This window comes from Passer domesticus, chromosome 3 (genome assembly GCF_036417665.1).
Source record: "Passer domesticus isolate bPasDom1 chromosome 3, bPasDom1.hap1, whole genome shotgun sequence".
NCBI classification, from domain to species: Eukaryota; Metazoa; Chordata; class Aves; order Passeriformes; family Passeridae; genus Passer; species Passer domesticus.
The window spans coordinates 50094170-50117746 of record NC_087476.1 but is presented as its reverse complement, the minus strand read 5'-3'; the positions used below and the strand labels follow the sequence as shown (position 1 = coordinate 50117746).

The window sequence follows — 23577 nt, the reverse complement described above, 5'->3', positions numbered from 1 at the left end:
AATATGACTGTCAGAAGAGGCTTCCTTCAGAGGGAAGGGAATCAGTTTCTAGAGACTTCAGGTTTCATTAAATGCATAAAATGAGCAGAAGTCACTTCCACCACAATTCAATTTACCTCAGAAAAAACACATTATCTAAAAACAATAGTTGTGTAGGGATCATTCCACCTAAGAATTTTCCAACAAATTATAAAGCCACTTTTGAGTTGTTTACTTTGTGTATTTGTTACAATCTATGCACTTTTGCAGGATTTTGCCTGCAAAATCCATGACTCAATTCTCATTAGGGAAATCCTGAAATGACCATGAGAAGGGGAGTGGGACATTTACAGTCTTTGCTTGTGTATTTTAGCTGGAATTTGATACTTCCACCTGGTTAAAATCTCAGCTATGTTAGGTTGTTTGGTTATTTTTCCTGCAGTGGTTTAGGCATCTATATGATGTGGTAGATAGTAAGAATTGAGATTGACCAAGGAAATAGCTGACTGGTGTTTGTAGTTACTCTGCATTCTTACCATCCTAAAATGATGAGCATGAGCAAGAGTTGCTAAGTGTATTTTTTCAAAAATCATTACTGAGAACAGATTCTGCTGTTATCTTCAAAGAATACTGATTTTTTTTCCCTTGCTGAAAAAGCAATTTCCTTCAATACTTCTCGAAGTACATCTTTGGTTTCAGATAAACACACAGATAGATGTTTGTATTTGTAAGTCTTTATTCATCATTTTCTGGTTTCTTACTGCTGTTGGTACAAGAGGCTCTTTCCTTAACCTCCACCAAGCCATGGCCTCCCAGCTGGACAGCCAAAACCCTGCTGCAGCTGACACAGTTCCAGTGCATCATGTATATCACAAACAGTTATACTTATCTGATTTTTCAGCTTCTCTTTTTAGCACTTCATAATCTAATTAATACCATGAAACTTGAATTTTGTGGTTTTCGGTTTCATTGTACCAGTGTTGAGGGGTGTGTGTTGTGCCATTTTTATAAGCATGTTTAATTTTAAGATGACTATTCATAACTGCTTCTGACAACTTTTGTTATTCTGAAGTTCATGGCATATGTGTTTTCATGGATGTCAGATACTCTTGCAGTACTATTTTCCATTTAATCTTTCCATTTAATCTTTTAAATTCCATTTAAACTTTTAACTTGACATTTAAAACAAATAAGCAGAAAATGGGCTATCTTTTTTGCCCTAGAAATCAGTCTATCAGAATAATAAGAACATTCATACGGATTCATTTTTTTGTTTTACCTTTTAACAGAAACAAAACTTTATTATTTTTAATAGTTCAGTTATGTTTAAGATTTGGTGAGAATTCAAGAGTCTTCTTTCTTTTCAGGTATGATGTAAGTATTAATTGCTTGCCTGCTTGCATAATTAGTGATCATTACTTGCATTTTCTCAGCTTTATGACCAGCTTCATACACCCAGCTGAGTACAGAACACCTAATTGTTTTTAAACAATAATCTCAGCATTAAATACAGATGCCTGTAGTGCTGTGTTTGTTACTTTTAGTTATTTAGATGTTGATCATTGTAACAGCTCAGTTTTGGTTGGAAAACAGCTACGTGGTTTCTCATAGTGTTCCTTAAACATCCAGATCCTTGATCTAAGTTGCAATATTTTAGTACCAAGGTTCTGAGATGATCCAGTTCCTTTACGTGGAATGCTTTCTGTAAATCATAACTCTTGCAATCTGTCTTTGATCCTGCTCTGTGTATTTTCTAACCCTGCTACTCCTCTTCCATGCTTGCTCCTCTCTTCTAATCCATTTTGATTTTGGAAGAGAAACAAACCAGTGATCATTTTCAGCTCGGGTAGTTTTTTTCAAGTGAACTGTGATTCTGTCCTTGCCCCCACATCCTCCACAAGAGGAATCTGAATCCTGGATGTATCATGTTTTCCCAGTCTAGGGGCTGCTTCTCTGAGCCTTTTTCCAGATGTTTCAGTTTGATGGCATGGGAAAATTTATATTTGAGAATTGTACTGGGTATTATCCCACATATGTCTTCTGAGACTTCTGGGCAGACTGTTATTAATTTCCTCTCCTTCCTATCTTCCATCCTCCTGTCCATCCTTCCTTCTTTACCTCCTTGCTTTCCTACATCCCTAATGTTCTTGAGGTCACCTAGTTGATTGGCTCTCTGCAGCCCCTCAATGGGACACATACTAAAGGTGCTGCTTTAAGGTATGATCATTTATGGAAGAGTTGATCCATAAATCCTACTTGTCCAAGTGTGTCATCCAGTACCTTGTTCCTTAAGATTTTAAATATATTGAAATATTTGAATATTCTGGAAAGAGTGCTAATCAAGCCTGTGTGTATTTTGGTATACATTGGGGGTGGAAGGGGTGTCTGTGTGTACCTCAACGCAAACTTATAGATGTTTTACATGTATGTATAAAAAATGTATTTATAACATTTGGGAGTGTAAGGCAAATTGGGCTCCTCTAGGGATGCTTGGGAGAAAAAAAAATACATAATAAAAAGCTTGTGCCTGCCTTTGCTGCTGAAGGCTATATATTCTCTCAAAATCCCTTTTCTTATCTCTAGTCTTTCAGAAACACAAAGTTTCTCTTTACCATTCCCCCGAAGACTTCATAAACATTACAAATCACAATCACCAAAATAACAAATATTGTCAGCCTTCATTTGTTGCTGACATTTGCTCTTCCCTTTCTTTTTTTCACACTTAAAATGACCATGTGAAGACTTATATTAGACCAAAATAGAACAGGCTGCCACACTTTGGATGCCACAATGTCATAATTCTCATATTTCTACACTCATCTTTTACAAAGGAAGGAAAGTTAGGAGTGGAAAAAATACACATTTTAAGCAGTAATGAGGCTGGAGAAATAAGCCAACTTTTGGGCTTAATGGAAAATGAAAAAACAGTGCATTGTCTTTAGATGAATAATCCCTTCCATCTTATAAAAACACCTTTTGTTACTAACACAGATCTGGACACAGGAATATATGCTCTTTGAATGCTCCTTTAATTATCTTTGCTGCATTTATAACTGAATGCTTTTGATGAGAACTTTGATGAACTTTACTCTGTATCTCTATAAAGTTGCTTTCCTTTGCTAGTTCTCAAAATTTTTTGCAATATGTGCAAAGGTCTGGAGCACTTTGATGATTTCTAATGACAAAGTCAGTTGATTAAGAAATTTTACAAGTCTCAGCAGTGAAGGTTTTCAACAAGGTAACTATGAGTAAACCCTCTTCTCCTGTTCAAAAGACATTGGAACATGGTATGCACTTCTAAGTTTTGTCATTAAGAAGATTCTTTAAGAATTCATTTTTAAGCTTTTGTGGTTTTTCTACCAGCTACACTAAGTCAAATTATAATTTATAATTTATTGGCCTTATTACAGCACTTCATTAAAATGTCAGAAGATTCAGCTTCTAGGCAGGGTATTAGTGCAAGAGCTGTGCACGCGGTGTTCTTCACGTATGGAAATAGCTACGGCAGTTATGTTCTGCAGCGTGAATTAACAAAGATTGATTGCAATCTGTTTTTATTAACTCAAGGAAGAAAAGCAGTGTAGTGATATTAAGAAAATTAATTATAACTTTCTAATCTAGTAATTAATGTGCAGCTGGGCATGAGTGCAGTTAGTGCATTTCAGTAATTTGGCAGTCCTCACAAATTATCATCATCTGTTTTAAGGTAGACAACTGTTCTCTAATCCTTGCTCAGATTTTTATAATCTTTAGCATTTCAGAATGGTTTTAACAGCATAGATGTTGGATATGGCCTTTTACCATAATAATATGAGCTGAAGATCAGCTTTATCTTTCAGAACTTGGGTTCAGTTGTAATTTTTAGAATCATCTATCATTCTTTTCCAGTGTTGTACTGAAATTGTCTGAAGCAGTTGTATGAAACTGTGATTACTGGTAATTGACCTGCATATGTTGAAGTGTCTTAAAATGCTACTGAGAATTTAATGTATCCTGTAAATTGAGATGCTTCCAATTAAATAGAGTTCTCATGATAACCACTTTCAAAACTAATCAAGTAATATAGTGTTACTAAAACTTTTATTGACTTAATTTTGACAAATTAATAAATGTAACCAATGCAATTACTGTAATGGTCATACTAGTCTACATTTTTTATAATCTATCCCTATATGTTTTTCATAAATGCAAGGAGAAAATAGAAATTACCTAGGTGTGTTGAATTAGCATGGCAAGGTGACTTGAGGGGGAGAGTATTTGTGCACTTCTTGCTTTCTTTATGAGGCATGAAGGTTATTGTGGGTCACCCCATGCTCAAAGCTTCTTGTCTATTAGGAAATTAGATGATACTGAACAGAAATTACAACTAGGATCCCAGCAGCAAAATTGATAAGAGGAAATGCTCTTAAGCAGACCGCCTGGTTTTGCAACTATCAAACCTGATCTACTAAAATCTTTTAAGAATTGTAATCTCAGTATGGTTTATATTTAGTGTTGTTTTTAACAAGTGATTGGAAAAAAGCAGAAAACATCTATGTAGATCAGATGCTGATGATGGTCTAACACTCTTCAGTATCCTTACACTGTCACTGAACAGATAGTTAAAACCACCTGATTTATTTACATAAGACTTCTGGGGAATTTGCTTGTCTTGTTTTAGGAATTTTATTCTTATGTTTTCATTAGGAATGAATTAGAGAAGGTGTTCTGGGAGACCAAAAGCCAGGAGTTTTCAGTACAGTGAATCTTGTCCTTTCACTTCTTTGTGACAAAATTTCAACAGAAAATGGACAGCATTTGCCAGAGGAGCTTTTCTCCTAGTACTTGAGGTGTTCTCCAGGAATTCAGCAGGCGTGGGTTTTTCACTTCTCAGACATGTGCTTTTCCTCCCTAGGTTATTGCTTCCTTTAAAAGAAAGCATTAACTAGAGAGTCCAAATCGGATATTACTGATAGGTGAATAGTGAGCAGGTTATGCCTAAGGGCTTGTGCATAATTAAGATCAAGGAATCAGTGTGGATGTCTTCATTAGCAGGTTAGTTCAGCTCAGGAGTTGAACTTCTTAAGTGCCTCTCCTGGTGTTCCCCACTTGCTGTGCTGTGTTTTTCAAAAGTGCCGAAAAGTGGATATTTGTTTGGCACCATTGACCTGCTTGTTCTCAGGGCATGTGGGGATCACAAACCTGGCATCTATATCTTTTGTTTGATCCAGCTCAATCTGAGCAGAGAGCTAGCTAAATCAAATATTTTAAGCAGAAATTGAAAGATTTGACTGCTCTATAATGACAATAAAATATACAAGGGACTGGGGGAGATGGGGAAGTGAGTTACTGAGGCTTTAATCAAATAACAGCTTTGGAATTTAGGAAGGACCTACTTGGAAATTTTGTTGGTTTATTGGAAGAGAATAAGATTCATGCAGATATCATGGCGGTTTTGCTTTATGCATAACTCTCAGATTCACAAAAAAACCCCAACCAACCAACCAAAACAATCATAAAAATTCAAACACTAAGTATGGAACTTGCAAATTGTCTGAGGTTTGTGGTTGACCTTAATGACTGTGAATAATGCATGGTGGTGGTGACCATCTTATGCTGGCTATTGATTTGTGTTTTGCAGCCAGTAGCATATCAGTGGTTTTAGGACCCTGAAATATTCTATTTTGTTCTTCATATAAAAAAAATTAATTGAATAAACTAGCTTGGACTTCAAAATTAACAAATGGGCCGCACTGCAGTTTATTGTATTAGTTATATTGAACAAATCACTTTAGAACTAATCAGATGAATAAAGAATATAGTGAATTTGGCTTTCTTTCTCTTTAGACACATGGTGACAAATAATTTATATTTGAATTGTTTGAATAATTGAATGATTTGAATCTACTTCAAATCATTTTGTCAATATCATAAGTTTCTAAATGGTTTTATTTTCAAATTTACTAATTGTTTTCTTTGAAGTTACCAATGTAACACAATTTTCATGAGTATTTGCACTAATAAAGCTCAATTTGCACATAGCAAAACAAGAGTAGTTACTTGACATGCAGCCCTTTGGACAAAGACATATTTTTAAGTGTCTTATGTATTCTTTGAAGTCATTCTGTGGTGGATTAGGCAGTCCAGTCCAAACTGTAAATCATTTTTATCACACTAACTTTCAGTTAGATCAGCTGCACTTTTTTTCTGTGCTTTCATGTACTACAAGATACTACAACTGACAAGGAGTACACATTAAAGAGTTAGTTCATAGATATGTGGGATAAAATATAACCCTAAATGATATCCAGTGCTGTATCTCATTCAGATGTGCTGAGGAAATTGGTGGTTGCAGAACTGACATGGGTACTAGTGTCCAAAAGCTCCTCCAAATTCAGTCATGTACATGAATGCCTTAAGGCTTTTTGTAGCTATCTGAGGTTTTTCCTCACAGCATTAAAAGTTATGGAATCTTAATTGCAAAACTTCAATTTTTCTGTCAGGCCATTCCCTTGGGTCCTGTCACTGGTCACCACAGAGATGAGATCAGTGTCTGCCCCTCCTCTTTCCCCCACAATAAAGCTGTAGACTGTGGTGAGGTGGCCCTTAAGTCTCCTTTTCTCCAGGCTGAGCAGACCAAGTGACCTCAGCCACTCCTCCTGTGGCTTCCCCTCAAGGCCATTCACCATCCTCATGGCCCTCCTTTGGACACTCTCTAGTAGCTCAATGTCTATTTCATATTGTGGCACCCAGAACTCGAGGTGAGGCTGCCCCAGTGCAGAGCAGAGCAGGACAATCCCCTCCCTTGCCCAGCTGCAATGCTGTGCCTGATGCCTCCCAGGGCAGGGTTGGCCCTCCTGGCTGCCAGAGCACTGCTGACTCATGTTCAACTTGCCATCAACCAGGACGCCCAGGTCCCTTTCCACAGCACTGCTTTCCAGGATAACATTCTCCAGTTTGTCTGTACATCCAGGGTTGCCCCATCCTTGGTACAGAATCCAGCACTTTCCCTTCTGGAACTGCATATGGTTGGTGATTGCCCAGCGCTCTAATTTGTCAAGGTCTCTCTGCTGGGCCTCCCTCCCCTCAAGGGAGGCAACAGCTCCTCCCAGTTTTGTATTATCTGCAAACTTGCTTAGTATCCCTTCGAGACCTTTGTCCAAGTCATTTATGAAGATGCTGAAGAGTACAGGGCCAATTTGATGCTGTGTAGGCTGACTCTGCTGGGATTTTTTCCCTAATATTGCCATATAATTTTGGAATTATTACAGTAGAGAATAAGTAGTAAAGTGAGTAGAGAGTTAATGCCTGGCAAGTCAACCTTAAAAATTAATAACCCAATGAGCAACACTTTGGTGATTGTGTTCTGCCTTGACTGACTTTTAGCTTACTGACTTCTGTAAGGAAGAGTAGGAGCTCACTAACATGTCTTTATGTTGGGGAAAACTTTCAGCCTGGCTTCTTATCCAATAGGCAGTTGTGGACTCTCTTTTAAGTGTTGAGTTAGGTGGATGAGCCTAGCCAACATCCAAAATTCATGGTGTTCTCTCTCTAATCTCACATCAAAAACTGAGTATCCTTGTGTTTCCCTCTTTTTAATAAGCAGGCTGTAGCACACCATAACCTAACTGAGTAGACCTGGCTTAGAGGACGTGGTACTGAATATAATTTAAAAGACTTACCAGAAAAATCTGTTGTTTTATATTAAACAAGCAGTAGTAAAACCCCAGCAGTAAATGCTGTAGATACATGCATGTTGCTGTAGAAATTCATATAGCAAAAGGTAAAGACAAAATGAGACTTGTACAATGACGGGCTAGTTTGAGAGCTATTGAGAAGGAAATAAAAAGAGGTTAGCAAGACAGCTAAGTAGTTTGTTCCAGCAATTTGCCTTCACTGGTTTAAACTTCATGTTAAAATGACGTTTTTATTGTTATAACACCGACACATCTTTAGGAGGAAATTAGTTAATAGGAGGGAACAATCTTTCAGCAAATTAAATGAAAGGCTACTATTTCCACTTGACATCTGTGAAACTGCTGCTACATTCCTTGGAGTAGTGCTTAGAGAAATAAATGAGCAAGTATTCCTTATAATTGAGCTTTAATGGTATCCATATGCTATATATCTTGTAATGGTGCTCATGTTGTGCAGTTTCTATGTAGTATGAGAAAATTAAGTATTAGTCTGTCAAAGGCCCATTAATGTAAATGTCTTGATTCAGTTCTTAGCTGTGGAGAGGCTCATGTGTTTTAAATACATTCCAGCAAATTGTGGTTGGTGCAGCAACTCTGACAGTCTTTCCGGTTGACCTTTCAGGTTGCCCATTTCATGTCATACAGTAACCTCTCTAGGTAATGACATCTACTGGAGCAAAGATTTAAAAAAAACCATCATTTTGAATTTAATTCTTTCCAAATGAACATTTTCTACTGGCATTAGAACATTCAGTCTTTCAGCAATGTTGTTTCTCATCATGCCTCAGTGTTCTACGGAGGCCATAAATGAACTGTTTTCTCTATCTTTTACCCAGAATTTCCTTTGGAGTTTTGCTTAACTAACTTTGTCAGCATTTTTTTAATGGCTAATAGCTTTTGGGTTTGTCTTTGAAGGTTTAAATAAGTCACTTGAATATTCAGCCTGTTGTATGGTTAAGGTTTTCTGGCATCTGAGATTTTCATCAACAGTACAAGTTCACAAAAGCCTACTTATGAGTAAATTTTGTTAGTGAGACAGATTGGTTTGTTGTTAATTGGTGGTGAATTGGCTAAACATGTCTTAGGTACTTAAGATGATGAGAAAAAGTCCTGTTGCTGTCCACAGAGACCACAGCTGAAGTGGTTCTTCATCCTTGCCTCTTAAGGAGGAGAAGGGAGCCCGGCCTTCTGCATTCTGTTTCTGCACTCACCAACACATCAAAGAAAATTTGGCCTCTGGTTGCTGGCCCTTGAAGATACCATTTGGAAATCTGCCCTCCTGAAAGAGGCAGGAGTGAGAAAGGGCAGTCACGTCAATTTTTTTGTTTTCTCTGATCACTTTGACTTGGGCCAGTGTGTTGCTCTCATATTCCCAAATACGTAATGCAGTGTGTCAAGAAGTTACTCATAATAGTCCTAAAGACAGTTTATGTTGGTGTCTTTTGAGTTCAAGGTCTCTCTGGTACTAAAAAGACAATTGTGCATGTTACCAAAAGTACTTATTTATCACTGACATTATCTTTCAGAAGTGTCAGAAAAAACAAACCAGTATGCCATATCTATCCAGAACATACTGCATTCCAGACATGGTCTTCATTGCACTGGAAAAACAAATAGGGTACTTCTTATATGACAATTCTTGCAAGATATTCCATGCTATATTATTCCAGTCTACAGCTGGAAATACAGAAAAGAAAAAAGAAAAAAAAAAAAGGCAGGAATAAAAAAAAACTTGAAATACTGATTCTTTCACTTAAGCCATCAAGAGCAGTGAGGGATTACAAAAAATCTTTAAAACCTTTGACCAAATGTTTTGCTGGAATTGAGACAGGAACCCAATTTTCTTAAATGCTTTATAAAACTGTATCATCATTGTTCTCATTGATAATTTATAAAAGAAAAATAGTAATGTACTTTCCCTCTGTATGTTGTTAATATGCAGAAGCCTTTTCAAGGTGATTAGTGAAACACTGTGCGCTGGTACAGGAACAAAAAGTACACATATTGTCTCCAGCAGGGTTCCAGAAGTGTGGAGTTTTTCTCTGAGCCTTTTTGTTCTATTACTTTAAATAGTAATCTTTTCATGCTTATTTCACTTCATCCTTTATTATATTATTTTCATTGTATTGATTAAAATCCCATTACTGTTAAGAAAAGCTTATTTGACTACTCAATGCCAGGTCCTTTATTATCTGATAATCTGGTTTACAAAATCCTCCAAGGAATATCTTAACTCACTAATATGAGCATTAGTGCATGGATTGTGATTATGTATTTTAAGTACTTTTAGAAGAAATGTTTGGTACTTCTCATTTTCTGCTCTACCAAAGTAACAAATGTTTTTCAGCCTTTTTCAGCTCTACTGGGATGTTAAGTAAGTGGGTGGAAAACTCCTTTCCTTCTTCAAGATATTTACTCTAGTGAGATATTATTGTGATTTAATACTGCAAAAAGATTATGGAACAAAATTTTTTTTCTTTAATAATATGAATCTTGACTAATCTGGCTTTCCTGAGTTTCTGAGGTAATATTTGTCCTTTTTTTTCTTCTTCAACTTTTCTTTATTATGTTTTCAGATTGTTCTGGATCATAATTTTTAGTGCATATGTGGGAATTAAACTGTATTTTGCTGTGCCTTGCCAGTATCATTTGTTTCTTGTAAATAGCTCCATCTATAAGATGAACAGAAACTGTGTAAAGGTATTTGTTGCTTGAAGTAATAATAAGGAGATAACTGATGAAGTTCAGGGTTAGATAGAACACAGTTGAATAGCATCTCTTATCACAGGAAACATAGTGTTATTTCCTCAGGTGAAAATCAGATGTGTATTACATTATGTGTCATTTTTTGGTTTCTTTGTGGGTTTGGGTTTTGTTTCATTTGCCTACTATACAGTAGAACATTTCTTGATCTTACTTTAATTAATGAATTCGATCATATTTAAGCCGTTGGTTGATTTTCTGTGATGATGCAAACAGCAATGAGCTTGAATCACTTATACAAATGTGAGCAAATAAAATTAAATTTGATATTTATTAAACATGGAGCAAAAGCATAACATTCAGAATCAGATTCTGATAAAGACAATGCATAACTTCCTCTAGCCTAGTGATGTGCCTGAAACTAATGTCATTTTGAGAAAAATAGGAATGGCCCTTTCTTGTTAAATTGCCTGGATTATACTGAATAAATGTATCTTCTGTAAATGTACAAAGATGAGGAAAAAGATGTAAATTGCATGTAAGTACTTCTTTAAAGTATTGACTTCAATTTTGGTTTATGTGGTTAGTAGGCATTGAAGGACAACTGTGCATAAGCAAATGTGTCTTTTGCTCGGAAAAGAAATGGGGTTTTTTTATGTTGTATCACTGATTTTTAGAAAGAGAACCAGCTCTCAGTTCCTGAATCTGAATTATGTTAACAGAAAGGATTCATACACTGATACAGGTGTTTCTGTCTGGCTCTGCATTCATATTAATGTATTATCTCTGCAACAGTTTTAATGAGAGTTACAGGATTTTAATGCTCGATCAGACCCTGTTCAAGCAACCACAAGTCTTTCTATTGGCTGTGAGTAGGGATCAAGGCCCTAGTGACTGACACTGAGCAAAATAAATGTTTATCTGATCCCAGAACAAATGGATTTTTATGACACAGCAATGTGTGGGTAAAGAGAAACAAGAAGATTGAAGCAGACTGGAAGAAGAGGACATTTATACTTTTCTTAAAGCATTTGTCAAAGAAGATTATGTCTTTCACAACACTAGTCTGAAAAAGACTACTTAAGTTTTTTTAATCTAGGGAAGCTGTCCCTTTCAGTGAACCAGAATGCCATTTCAGTAGAGTTTCATACAGCTGTCACAGCATCTGTGACAGCAGATACTGAAGAGAGGTTTCCCTCAACAACAGTGTCTCTGTATTGTACATGTTTAGATTGATACACATACCATATGCAAGTGTAATTTACAGCATTAGTTAAGTTAATGTTAATAGCTGATTAATATCACAGCTGCAGGTCCTGTGACAAGCTGTCCAGTATTGGAAACCACTGTTGATCCAGCAGCTGTATTAGAGGGAGAAATAATTGACTGCCAGTCAGCAAGCCTTTGACGTAGGCTCCTTGCAATGTCTGGTAGCTACAAAACGGCTTGAAACAGACCTTTGTGACTTGTCAGCCCATTATTTTTAATAATGGTGCCATGCCGTTAGTGTCATGATTTTGATTCCATGTTTCAAGCATTTAATGGCGCCACATGCAGCATCAAGCACAATAAATGTGACTAGGTGCTTTGAAAGGCTTTAACCTGAATGGCTGTGAACCCACATAAAATATTTTTGTGGCACGAGAAGCTAATATGATCTATTTGGGTTCAGAGAAGAAAAATATTAAATCCACTTTTTAGATTTACTGGCTGATGATAAGAAATGAATATGAACTGTATAGAGAATGGAGATACGGATATATTTTAAATGACTGAGATTGAGATTAAGATTACTTAGGGTATTGAAAAATTAGTGCTAGGAAGTGGGAAAGGGGAAATTAGTGGCAGAGAAATTACATATAGCTGTCATTTACCATCTGTGCTTTGGTGCTTTGAATCTTTACCTGTTCTTTTAAGTCCTCATCAGACTGAAAAGATCAAATACTGGGATTTTGTCCTGTCCAGAAGATCAGTAGTCGCTTTTCTTGAAAAACTGATACAGCCCTTCTGATAGAGAAACCATTATTTTCACAATGCTTCAGTATATTAATACCCTTGATTGGGTTTTGAGTGTCCTTAGCCTGAATTGGAGGGACTGCTGTTGCAGTCTCCACCAGACAAACACATCTCGCTGCCTTCGCTTGAGGATGTGTGGAGACAACTTGATCTCCATTGACTGGCAGTAAAAGAAAGAATATCTGGGATTTGGAATTGAATATCTGGAATTGACTGGGAGAGCAAGAAGAGAGTTGCAAAACCAGAAAAGAACAGAGCAGCCAAAAAAAACCACAAAACAAAACAAAGGCTCAACAAACACATCTAGTAGAAGAAAAAGAAATAGGGAAGTTCTGAGTTTAGCACCAATTCTCCACCCTATTTCTATGTTACCTAGTCACCTCCAAATGCAAACTCCTCAACACTCATCCTCATAACAAAGTTTACAGACAGAGGATGTTAATAACATTTCTTTGCACTTGGATAATACAACTGATACAGCAGAAGAACAATTTAGCAGAACTTGAACATTAGTTACTAGTAAAGGAAATCAAATGTGGGATAGAAACTATCTATTAACAACTGAAGTCAGTTGTTAATGGACTAATCAGGGTGGAGCAGGGATTTATAGCAAATTCTCAGGAGAAAAAAAAAGGATAATCTAAAAGTTGAATGTTGGAAAAGTGATGTAGAACTTGAAGCAGAGTCTTACAGAGGGATGTACTGACTAAAGTATATCAAAAGTGCCAAATGCCATGGCTACAGTGGTTTTAAGGCAGAAAGCAACCTTAACGTGAAATGTGAAGTTCTAAAATAAGCTTTAAACTTACACAGTTAGTTTGTCTTTTAGTATTAAAAGGCATGGTAGAGAGCACAAGAACAGAGAGAAATGTTGTTTCTCATAGATTCTTCCAAAATTTTTAATTATTTTCCTGCCCAGTGAATCTGCTTCTCAGAAAGCAGGAGTTCGTTTTTGCTTGCTTTGCTTAGGATGCTTTTTTCTTTGGGTTTGGCTTTTTAAGGTTTTTGACTGTCAGTAGCACTGAGTTACAACATTTGCTACAGCAGGGAGTTTCATTCTACTACCACCTTCTTTCATTCTGTCTTAACCTATCACATGGATGGCAGAACTGTGGAATTCCATTCATTACTTTCATTTCCTGTTATTTTCACTTCTCTTTGGGGATCTGATTAAAAGTAGTCCATGCTAGTACTTATTATCTCTGGCATTGCTCTGTTGTGTTCTATTCCCTCTTGCTTTTTTAGCCTTTGGAATTGATTAATTAAACCTTAGTATATAAAGTAATGGAAAGCACAATTTTTTTAGTTTATTCATTACTGTGTTGTGGGAGACATGTAGGTTTGTGCTGTGCTCAGATAACTTTTATCAGAAATTATTATGGTAGCAAGTACAGTTTTAGTACAGTTTTAGATGGTGACACTGAAAATTACATTTAAACACTTTACTTGTGTCATATTGATATTTCAGATCATGTAATGCCTGACTAATTGTCCCTCCCTTTCTCCATGTGGGCATATAAATGTGAGCTCAGTGTTCTGTTGGTTTGCCACAGAGTGCCAGTTCCACAAGCTTTGATGGTCCCTCAGAGCAGCAGTAATGTGAGAAGTGTCATGGGGCAGACAGCCAGAAGGAAAGGATTGTACGAACCCTGCCTGTAAAATCCTAAAGAAATGCAGTCTTTTTCCACAGAGAAATGTTACAGGAATTTGATGTAAACAAAGCAGCCCAATGGTCTGGATGGACTGTTTTATAAAAATAAGATACTCTGATTATTTTAAGTGTCAATAGACACGGTATTACTAGATCCAGATGTCCAAAAACCAGACCACAAAAGAAGTATACGATGGTATCTGGTCGTTTTTGGAGCCCATGGAGGAGGTGGTTTATTTTTATTCTGAGCAGCTGTCAGACTTCAATGAGTACAGCAAAGCATGGTCTTCCCAAAGGCAGTTTCACTGGCCTTTGATTATTCTCTGCTGCTCTCCAGAGGCAGATGAGATTGTTTCCTCTTCGCCTTGGTTCTCTCTGGCATTTTGGTCTCCACCTGGGTCTTGGCTTCTCCTGCTCCATGTCTGCTGTTTCCATTCACTGTAGTTCTCTCACATAAGTGTTCCCCAGGAGCCATCACTACTCTGACGTAATCATACCTTTCACAACAGAGAATATTTAGTGGGATTTCATGTAGAATTACTTGAACATGGAGCAGACAGAACTCTCTTGCCTTCCCTGTGTCCACCACAGCTGACCCTCCAGGGAGGTGGGGAATTGTCCTGGCAGAGGCCATAGCACAAGTTAGTACTGGAAACTTTGTACTTCATGTACCTCCAGCTCACCTTGTGCTTTTACATTGATAGTGCTCTTCAGTCTCCATTGCTGTTCTGTCCAGTTTCAAGAGGAATTGCCTGTTGGGTGATCACCTTGGTGAAGATCAGTCCACTGGATAACATTTGAACATTTTACTCTTTTGCCTGAAAGTACAGTAAAGAGACAGTGACCATTCCAGGGCAGCTTTAGAGGGCTCTGAGTGTGTTTCCTTATAAAGATAAAAGGTAAAAATGCTGGGACAAGGGTAACTTTTCTTCTTGAAAAATGTAACTATAAACATTGCTTTTGAAGGACCTGATGAACTTCATGGAGAAAAGTAGGGATCTTGTTTTAAAATCTTTGCATATTTAAAATGTTGCATATTAGCGTCTTTTGGGGGCTGTGCTGGTAGTTTCTCTAATGATGAACAGTTAGCCAGAGCAATCTGATTTTCCTACTCTCATTTCCAGACAGATGATGACATGCATGTGTCTCCAATACAAATGGATGCATCTCCTGCACTGGCATCACTGAAGTGGCCAGGAAATCAGCATATATTAATGCTGACGCTGCATTGAATAGGCAAATAGACAAAATTGATGTTCTCAAACTAATAGCTCTGAGGCTATACCTCTTCATTATCTCACTTTTAGCGGTAAAAAACATTCATGTTTTGTCTGACATTGCAGACATATGTAGAAATCTTTTTTATTCCCTGTCATCCCATAAAATTGAGTAACCACTTGTGTTGGTCTTCCTCCTGGGGTTGCTGATGGTACTAATTCACTGTCTGCCTCCTCCTGCTAAGTCAGCATCCCTAAAGATCATCTCTCCAGGTAAGAGCTGATATCAGTTTCAGAGAGGGCAGCTGGGCTGAGCAGGAAGCTGCCAGCTGGGCAGTGGTTAGCAAGGGCAGCAGTTAACACATTTATTGTCTCAGCTGAAAAACTAACCAGCTGTTAGAATTTGCCTACATGATCCTCCTTAAGAAGAGGAATAAAACAGACATCAAAAACTACCCTGCAGGCTAGCTGGCTAATTCTCAGTTTCTTTTTCAGCTGTCTCCAGCTGTCGAGACAGTGAATGAGAGGTGCTTGACCAGATTATAATAATTTTCCGGTCTCTGAGAAAGGATACTGTGGATAAGTCAGAGCTCCAGCAGGACTCTGGATGCCTTGGGTCATTCTGGGACCACTTAAGCCTCCAGAAAGTTAACTGTCATTTACTGGAAGTTGGATAGAAAGATATTCACACTTGCTGCTGGGGATAGAAATACACGGTTACTGTGCTAGTCCTGTCACAGGCTCCCCAGTTTGACCCTGCCTTGGCAGCTCCCACCACAAGATTTGGGTGGAAAAATTGAGTGAGTGCCAGTGATGTGTGCAAAGATGGGATTTCTGTACTTTACTTTTCTTTGTACTCTCAAACAAGGGTAAGGATGATTTACCAGTTAGGGGGAAAACAAAAACACAGTGAATATCTTTGAAGCATTAACAAATAAATAAATCATCAGTGTCAGTGCTTGTGAAGACAGGCCCTTAAACCAAGATCCACGCTCCTATATTCTTTATTTTTGGGGATGGGGGAGAAAGAAGTAAATTTTTTTAAAAATCTTTTTAGCATTTAATTTATCAAAGCGAGCAATTGAAACTTTGAGCAAGCATTGCCTGTGTGCTTCATAGTTGGGTTTGGTTTTAATTTTGCTTTAAAATATTAATCTCTAGTTAAAACTCAAATCATACAGCATAATTTATTAACATTCTTAGCTGCAGTACTAAAAGAAGAAAGATGTAGCTCAGGAGTTTGAAGGGAACCTCTTCTATGAAGCATTAACTCATCCTTTAACTCCCCCAGACTCATCCTTTAACTCTCCCAGTGTGGTCTGTGGTATTGGATTTAGCCTCTCAGCAGGTTCTTAGGAAGAAATGTGTGTCTAATGATTAACGTTGGTTTCTGGGAAGAGAAGCCACTCTTCTTTCTTTTTTCTTTTTACTTATTTTTTTGGTGGCACGTTGACAAATGGTTGCATTCAGGGCAATCCAAAAAATTCTTCTTATGAAAGTATTTTCAGATGTGGCAATCCTGAATAATGCATAAAACATTAGATACTCTATGAAAATGGCCTCTGAGAATCTTCTTTTTGGCTTCCACTTGTCTCCCTTTCCTAAGGGATCACAATATCACAGTAGGGGTCAGGTTGGCAGGGACCACAGTGGATTGATCACCTGGTGCAACCTCCCTGCTCCAGCAGGGTTATCCTGGAGTACTGTCCCAGAGGATGTCACTGTAGTATCCATTAAATACTTTTTCCCTGGTATTTGCTTCTTTTAAAGTTGAGTGTGTGTGTATATTTAGAACATATTATTGCTAGGGTTTGAGTTCAATCATTTGCCTAGGAATTTCTGAAAGCAATTAAGTTTTATTTAGCATTTTGATGTATTTTGTGCCATCTATGACTCTAGAGAAACTTCATCTTTTAAATGTATTTTGTTTAAAATCAAAAATAGATACTGAGTATGTAAATTAAAAACCTGATGGTTTTCTGACCTCTCTTCATTTGTTCTAAGGAGACATAGTTGATTTAATTAAATTAAAATATTATGAAAGACTGGTAGTGACAGAAAAGAAATACACCAAAGGCTTTGGCAGTTTATACACTAAAGGCTTTTGCAATATATAAACACTATTAGAAATGCTGTGGCTGGACACTGTGTATTTATACTGAATTTTTATAAAAAGAAGACACAGGAATAATGAGCAATTCTGTCAAAATGGACTGTGCCCTTGGAGATTGTTCTAACTGGATTGAAGGACAAAATTGTAGAATGATTTGGATTGTAACAGACCTTAAAAATCATCTAGTTCCTAAAAAAATCATTAAAGATAAATTGTGAGCTAGGAAAAAACCTTTTATGTAATTAAAGATTTTAAAATATAACATTACAGAGTGTTTATCTCCAGTCCTCCCTTTTGTTATGTGTATTAGCCTGTAGAGAGTTTAAAAACCCATCTGGTACCTGTGAAACTAATTGAAATTTTGAGATTTGGGCACCTGGCAAGGGGTAACTGTAGGAGACTGGTCTCCATGGGTTTACTCTGTAACAGGAAAGACTCCATCTTCAGTTTAATCTCCTCTCTGAAGTGATTTAATTCTGTTATCTCCCTGTACTGATTACCAGGGGAGCCCCAAAGAGATGAATTTCTAGGCGTGGCCTTGCTGGAGTTGCAGAGCTCTCGCATTTCCCCGCCTTCTCTCGTGGTCAGACCCGTAGCTGGCACACAGCGTGGCTGCTGGATTGCAGTCTGGGGTTTCAGCCGTGCAGCCAAATGGCATGTGGTCATCATTTAAAGACTAAAACATGGAAAAGCAATCATATTATGCTTTCAAAATTGTCTGGGGACCACAGGCTTCCTTTGGGGAAAAAAGTGGGGGATTATTTGTGGTTTTCTTTGAAAAAAAAAACCCTGATAATTCTACATTACTTCTGGTTTCAAGGCATGTTTGCCTGGGGGTTAAGACTCAAGGACAAACATGAAGTGCATGCTGGGGTGCTGGGAGGGGAAAGCTGCAGGAAAGTTTGTGTGTCCATTGCAACACCCTCTGCCTCTGTCTCGACCTCCATTTGGAAAGGTCCCTCTGTCTCCTGGGCATCTGAGTGACAGCTGGTGGTGTGGAGGGACATAAGCCAGGTTCTGAGGACTGGGCTGGGCAGCACTCTGCTCCTGCAGAAATCCTCTTAAAACAGGATTAAGCCTAAGCAGTTCCAGTCACAATCTGTATTTTCCAGGCAGATCCTCCTTGGCCCCTCAGCACTGTTGGAAGTACCAGGCACAACCTGCATGCTCTGGTGAATGTCAGTGGACCCCTCTCAGTGATTTCTCTGTCACAGCCTTTTGCATTTTTACCCACAATCACAGGGTAGTTTCTTACAGAAAAAAAAATCAGCTTTAGTAAAGTTCAAAGGGGCTGTTGGGACTTATTTTCATATTTAATTCTGAAACCTTTCTCGGTACTTGGACACATCACATTTTTGCTGCTGTGTCTCTTTTATTCTGGCCTTTCACCTTTTTGCTGGCTAGAGCTGCAGGAGGATACTGACTGTCCTGTTGTGCTGGTGCACTTTGCATTAAATATTGAAATTCTGACTTCTTGCTCTGCCTCCAGCTTGCAGAGTTGTCCTGCCATCCTCCAGGAAAGGTTGGGGTATAATAAACAAGTTGTCTGCAGAGACAAACAGTTCTGCTCGCTGATGACAAGAATTTTGATAAGTGTTTTGACCCTTTGAAGTATTTGTGCAGTTTCCCTGAGGATTTGCTTTTCCTTTCAGTTGAAAATTAGCTGCTGCTTTATATATATTGGGGATGTAGTATAATTTTTTAGAATTCTTTTAAATATGGTTGTGCTTCTGAATTTCAGTGATTTTTTAAAAAGCAACCTTTGAATATTTATATTTCCTCTGTGGTTCCCTCTCTTGGTATACTCTGTACATTTTTGAAGACTTAGTGATCTCATACTTTCTGTTCTTATGTACAGATGAACCAACAATGGTCTGCTGGAAAAATACTAAATTGAGTTACCAGCAGCCCAGGTCAATCAGGCTTATGTTTCCCAAGAATGAATGACAGCAGAATTACAAACACTGGTTTTTTGATTCTGTGGCACTCAGTGTTCAGAAACAAAATTTATTAAATCAGTGAGAAATATTATAAACCAAAATATTATGCATCTCTGATCCAGAATCCCACTTCAAATTTGTCTTACTTACATAATAAAAGTTATAATAAGTCCTGAAGTTCTCTGAATATGTTACAGAAATTTTTTGTGTGTTTTATGCAGTGTAAAATATACTGGTTTAGAAATGGTGATTTCAGATAGGTTAAAATAGTATCCTATAAACTGAAGTTATTTTGGTACTCATCTGGATCTTCAAAGTAGTTTGAGTGGTGTGTCTCCTTCCCTCTTTCCTCCCTGAAGTGTATAGTAGGAGTTTTGTTTCTAACTCTGATGTGAGTACATGACTGACAGTGCAGTTTGTAGTGTGTATCAACATAAGAAAAATTGAAAAACTCAGTGGCAAGGTAAATAACAAAAATAAAGCAAGACAGAGGAATGCAACTAATATAAAAAGTATCATACCTAGCCCCCTTTGCTGTCCTCCATCTCTTTCTGAAAACTGCATTTGTCAGCTTACAAGGCATTTGTGACATTAAACTATTAAACTGAGTGAAAATAAGATGCAAAAAGTTTTCAGTGCTTTACAGGTTTTGCTTTGATTGGGAAGAGTGATCAGCAAATAAGATTGGCACAGTCATAAACCACTTTTTGCGAATCTCCCAAATGCCCTTGATCATTCTTTGGGTTCAGATTGCTGCTGTTGTTTCTTGGCTTAAGTAATGGGCATTCCCAGACAAAAAAAAAAAAAAACAAAAAACCTGTAGGAACTTGCAACATTATGTAGGTTTGCTAAAACTTGGGAGTAGAAATAAAAAACTTTCACCAGAGACTCAGGTTTGCAACTCAAGACTTCAGGAAGCCAGTGCATAACTTCATAACTGAAGAGTAATGAGATACCCAGCACTGACTTTATGGCTGAAGGGTAAATAGGTACTTAGCATTGCTTTTTTTTTTAACTTTGCAGGAGTTTTTGTTCACCCTGATAATGGTAATGGTGAAGAGCTTGAAAAATGTCTGAGTTGGGAGCACTGGTTATGTTATCTCATGCATGGGCAGAAATCAGTATTTTACTATGCCTAGTTATTAAGATTTACTGAGCTGTTAGATTTATTTATTGCATGTTATTTTCTAGGTCACCTCAAGTAATTTATAAATGTACTCATTGTTTATAATCCCTGACACAGATGTCTTTTTCCATTTATTTTGTTCTGTTTAGTTTCTCTCTTTTTTAAAGTTCTGTGTTTTGTTTAAAAGTATACAATATTTATGACTTGGAGGGTGAGGAGGGCAGGGCTGAAAAAGGAGCACCTTCTTCATTTCCTTTTTTTTTAAATAAGCCTAAATATTGTTAAACAAAAGTCAAAGTCTACTTTCCCAATCAGAAATTATTAGTGTGAAATCTCTGGCATTCTGCATGCTGAAAGCTTTGTTGAGTATCTCCTGGTCTCTCTCTTCAGGAGCTGACTGTCTGCATAATGCACACTGGAGTGTCTTCTTAAAATAAGGATGGAGTTAAATGGAATCAGAAGCAGTACTGTGGCTGTTCCAGTTAGTGTGAGGGAATATAGAAAACTTACCTGTTCCATTGCTCCCAAAGATGAAATATATTCTGTGAAGATGATCAGTTGACTGGAGCACCCCTCCTATGAAGACATGCTGAGAGAATTGAGCTGTTCAACCTGCAGAAGTGTTTGGAGAGACCTCACAGCAGCCTTTCAGTACCTAAAGGGGTCTGCAAGAGAGCTGAGGGACTTTTGACAAGGGCAGGTAGTGATAGGACAAGGGGCTTTAAACTAAAAGAGATCAGGTTTAGATTCGATACCAGGAAGAAATTTTTTTACGTGAGGGTGGGGAGATGCTGGAATCAGCTGCCCAGTGAAGCTGTGGCATGAAGTGTTCAAGGCCGGGTGGGACAGGGCTTTGAGCATCCTGTGAAAGGTGCCCCTGCCCATGGCAGAGGGGTTGGAACCAGATGATTTTTACTGTCCCTTTCAACCCAGGCCATTCTATGGTATGAGAAAATACCAGACATCCATAGCTGAAGGTTGCATGAAAAATATTGGAGGGACTGAAGTGCAAATCTTGGGTTCTACCACTTATTGACATGAGCTTTTCAGTGACAGAGCTTGCATCTGAGGCTAAACCAACACAAAGCCTTGTTATTTTGCAGATTCACCAGAAATAAGTTGATGCCTTTTTTTCCTGACCACCTGACCCAAATGAAAAAAATGAAAGCTCCATTTAGTAGGACATAAGATGTATCATTTATGTTTATTTCTACTTATTTTTTGCATTAAGATCAAAGAATGCAAGTTCGTAATTTTCAAACCATCTTAAACAAGAAGAATCTTCCACTCATGGCAAAACACATTGCTGCATGCAGAAAACCTTTTGACAGCTGTGTTTGGAAATTTTCCTTGTTAACAAAACACACTACATCAAAGTGTTCTGGCAGGTTGTATTGGTATCAGCAGACACTGGGGTAGAGTGCAAGTGGGAACTCTATTACGTTTTCTGTCAATTTTGGTTGATGCCTTGCTGCAGGAACAGCTCCATGTTTTCACTTTGAGATTGATTGAGAAACTTCATAGAAAAAAGCACATGTGCTTTTTCCATTTCTACCACAACATGGTAGCTTTTTGAATTTCTGAGGGGTCTTTTCATTTTTTTTCTTCCTGTGAACTTTATGTCAGCTCTTTTCATCTGGGTGATTTGGAAACAGGATAAAATATCTTAATCTAGAAGTCAGCAGTTAGAACTTGAGATAGCTTGTACCAGAGGCGGGGTCTGCTCTTGGGTGAATAATCAATCTGTAAGTTCTTCAGACTGTAGAGAGGAGGTTTCCAGACATGTTGTCTGCTTGTACTCACCTTGATCCTATTTTCTGTAATATCTGATGCTTTTACATTACCATCCAAAAAAATTCTAAGCCACAGTAGATTGAAGTGCAGGCAGCTTGTAAACCAGGCGTGGATTTCTTTTCACTCTGTAAAAAGTACTCTAATCATTGTAAGAGAGATCTTAAAATGAGATATTAAGATACCATAAAACTTGTGTTCTGTTTCAGTCACTCAAATACCTTACCAAATTGGGATTGCGTGCATCTTTGCAGTACCCTGATTTCATTGTGTCATTGATTTTGGTCTGCAGCTATGAAGATTAGAAACACTTTTTGGGCAATTATTTACATCAGAGGACTTACATGTGTCCCTGCCTCTTGCACCTTTATGGTCAACCAGGGGAGCCTCATCAGAACGCTTTCCTTTGTGCTCTCTCTGCCTTTTCTCTGCTTTTGAAGTTTAATGACTTGGTTTTATTTTGTGTGTGTGGCAGAAGTCTCAAAATACCATTTAATATAGCTAGCAGGGAGATTGACCTAATGGAGTCTTAATTTCCATGCACTGGTTAAACTTCAGTTATAGATGATCTTTTGAAGAAGAGATTTTAATGTATCTGAGAACTTCCATCCTGATTTATTGGGGGTTTTGCTGGTTTGGGGTTTTTTGCGTTATATTTTAACTCAGGAAGAATACCATATTTTCATGGTTGTGCAACTGCTTGTGTTGATGACTGTAGTGGCTGCTTATGTGTAAAAGTAAAATTTAAATTTTATTTATATACAAATGTGTTTGTGTTTAATGCTCTTCATAACTTGGAAATGTGGAAGACATTCTAGTACCTAATAAGTGTATTTACATGTAACATTCATCCTAATAATAAGCCAATTGAATATTTCATTATTCACCTAGGTGCTCTGGAACATTGTCTAGCTTTTATCTAATTTCAGGGGGTTTTCTTCTGAATATTGCTGCTGGAAATTTCAAGGGGGGGAAAAACCCACTTTTTTGTAATGAAACTTTAGTAGACTTGCCATCCTGAGTCTCAAGCAGCATTAGTTTCTAGTGGGGATTTAGCAATAAATGTGCTTTTCTCTCAATACAAATTCTCAATACAAATCCTCAGATTAATTTTGCTGTGAAGTATCTTTAGGTCATAATTAAAACTGAAGTTACTCATCCTGGTACAAGTGTCCAGACAGAAAATACATACTTATCCTACCTTATCAAAGTCTCATGCGAGTATATGCTGCATCCAATACTTCTAACTTGAAGCCTATTCTGTATATATGCATTAATTTAAGTTAATAAACAATTGCATTAGAGTTAGAATTGAAGAGTGTTGTCTTAAGTACAGAGGAGAGCAGGTGAAGTATGAGAATGCTT

At 37.5% G+C, this 23577-nt stretch overlaps 1 protein-coding gene across 1 annotated transcript in view; it reads left to right on the top strand.

The window, feature by feature from the left end:
• The window catches only part of MAN1A1 (mannosidase alpha class 1A member 1), a 141473-nt gene that overhangs the window by 87107 nt on the left and 30789 nt on the right, over window positions 1-23577 (top strand). The window lies entirely within an intron of this gene.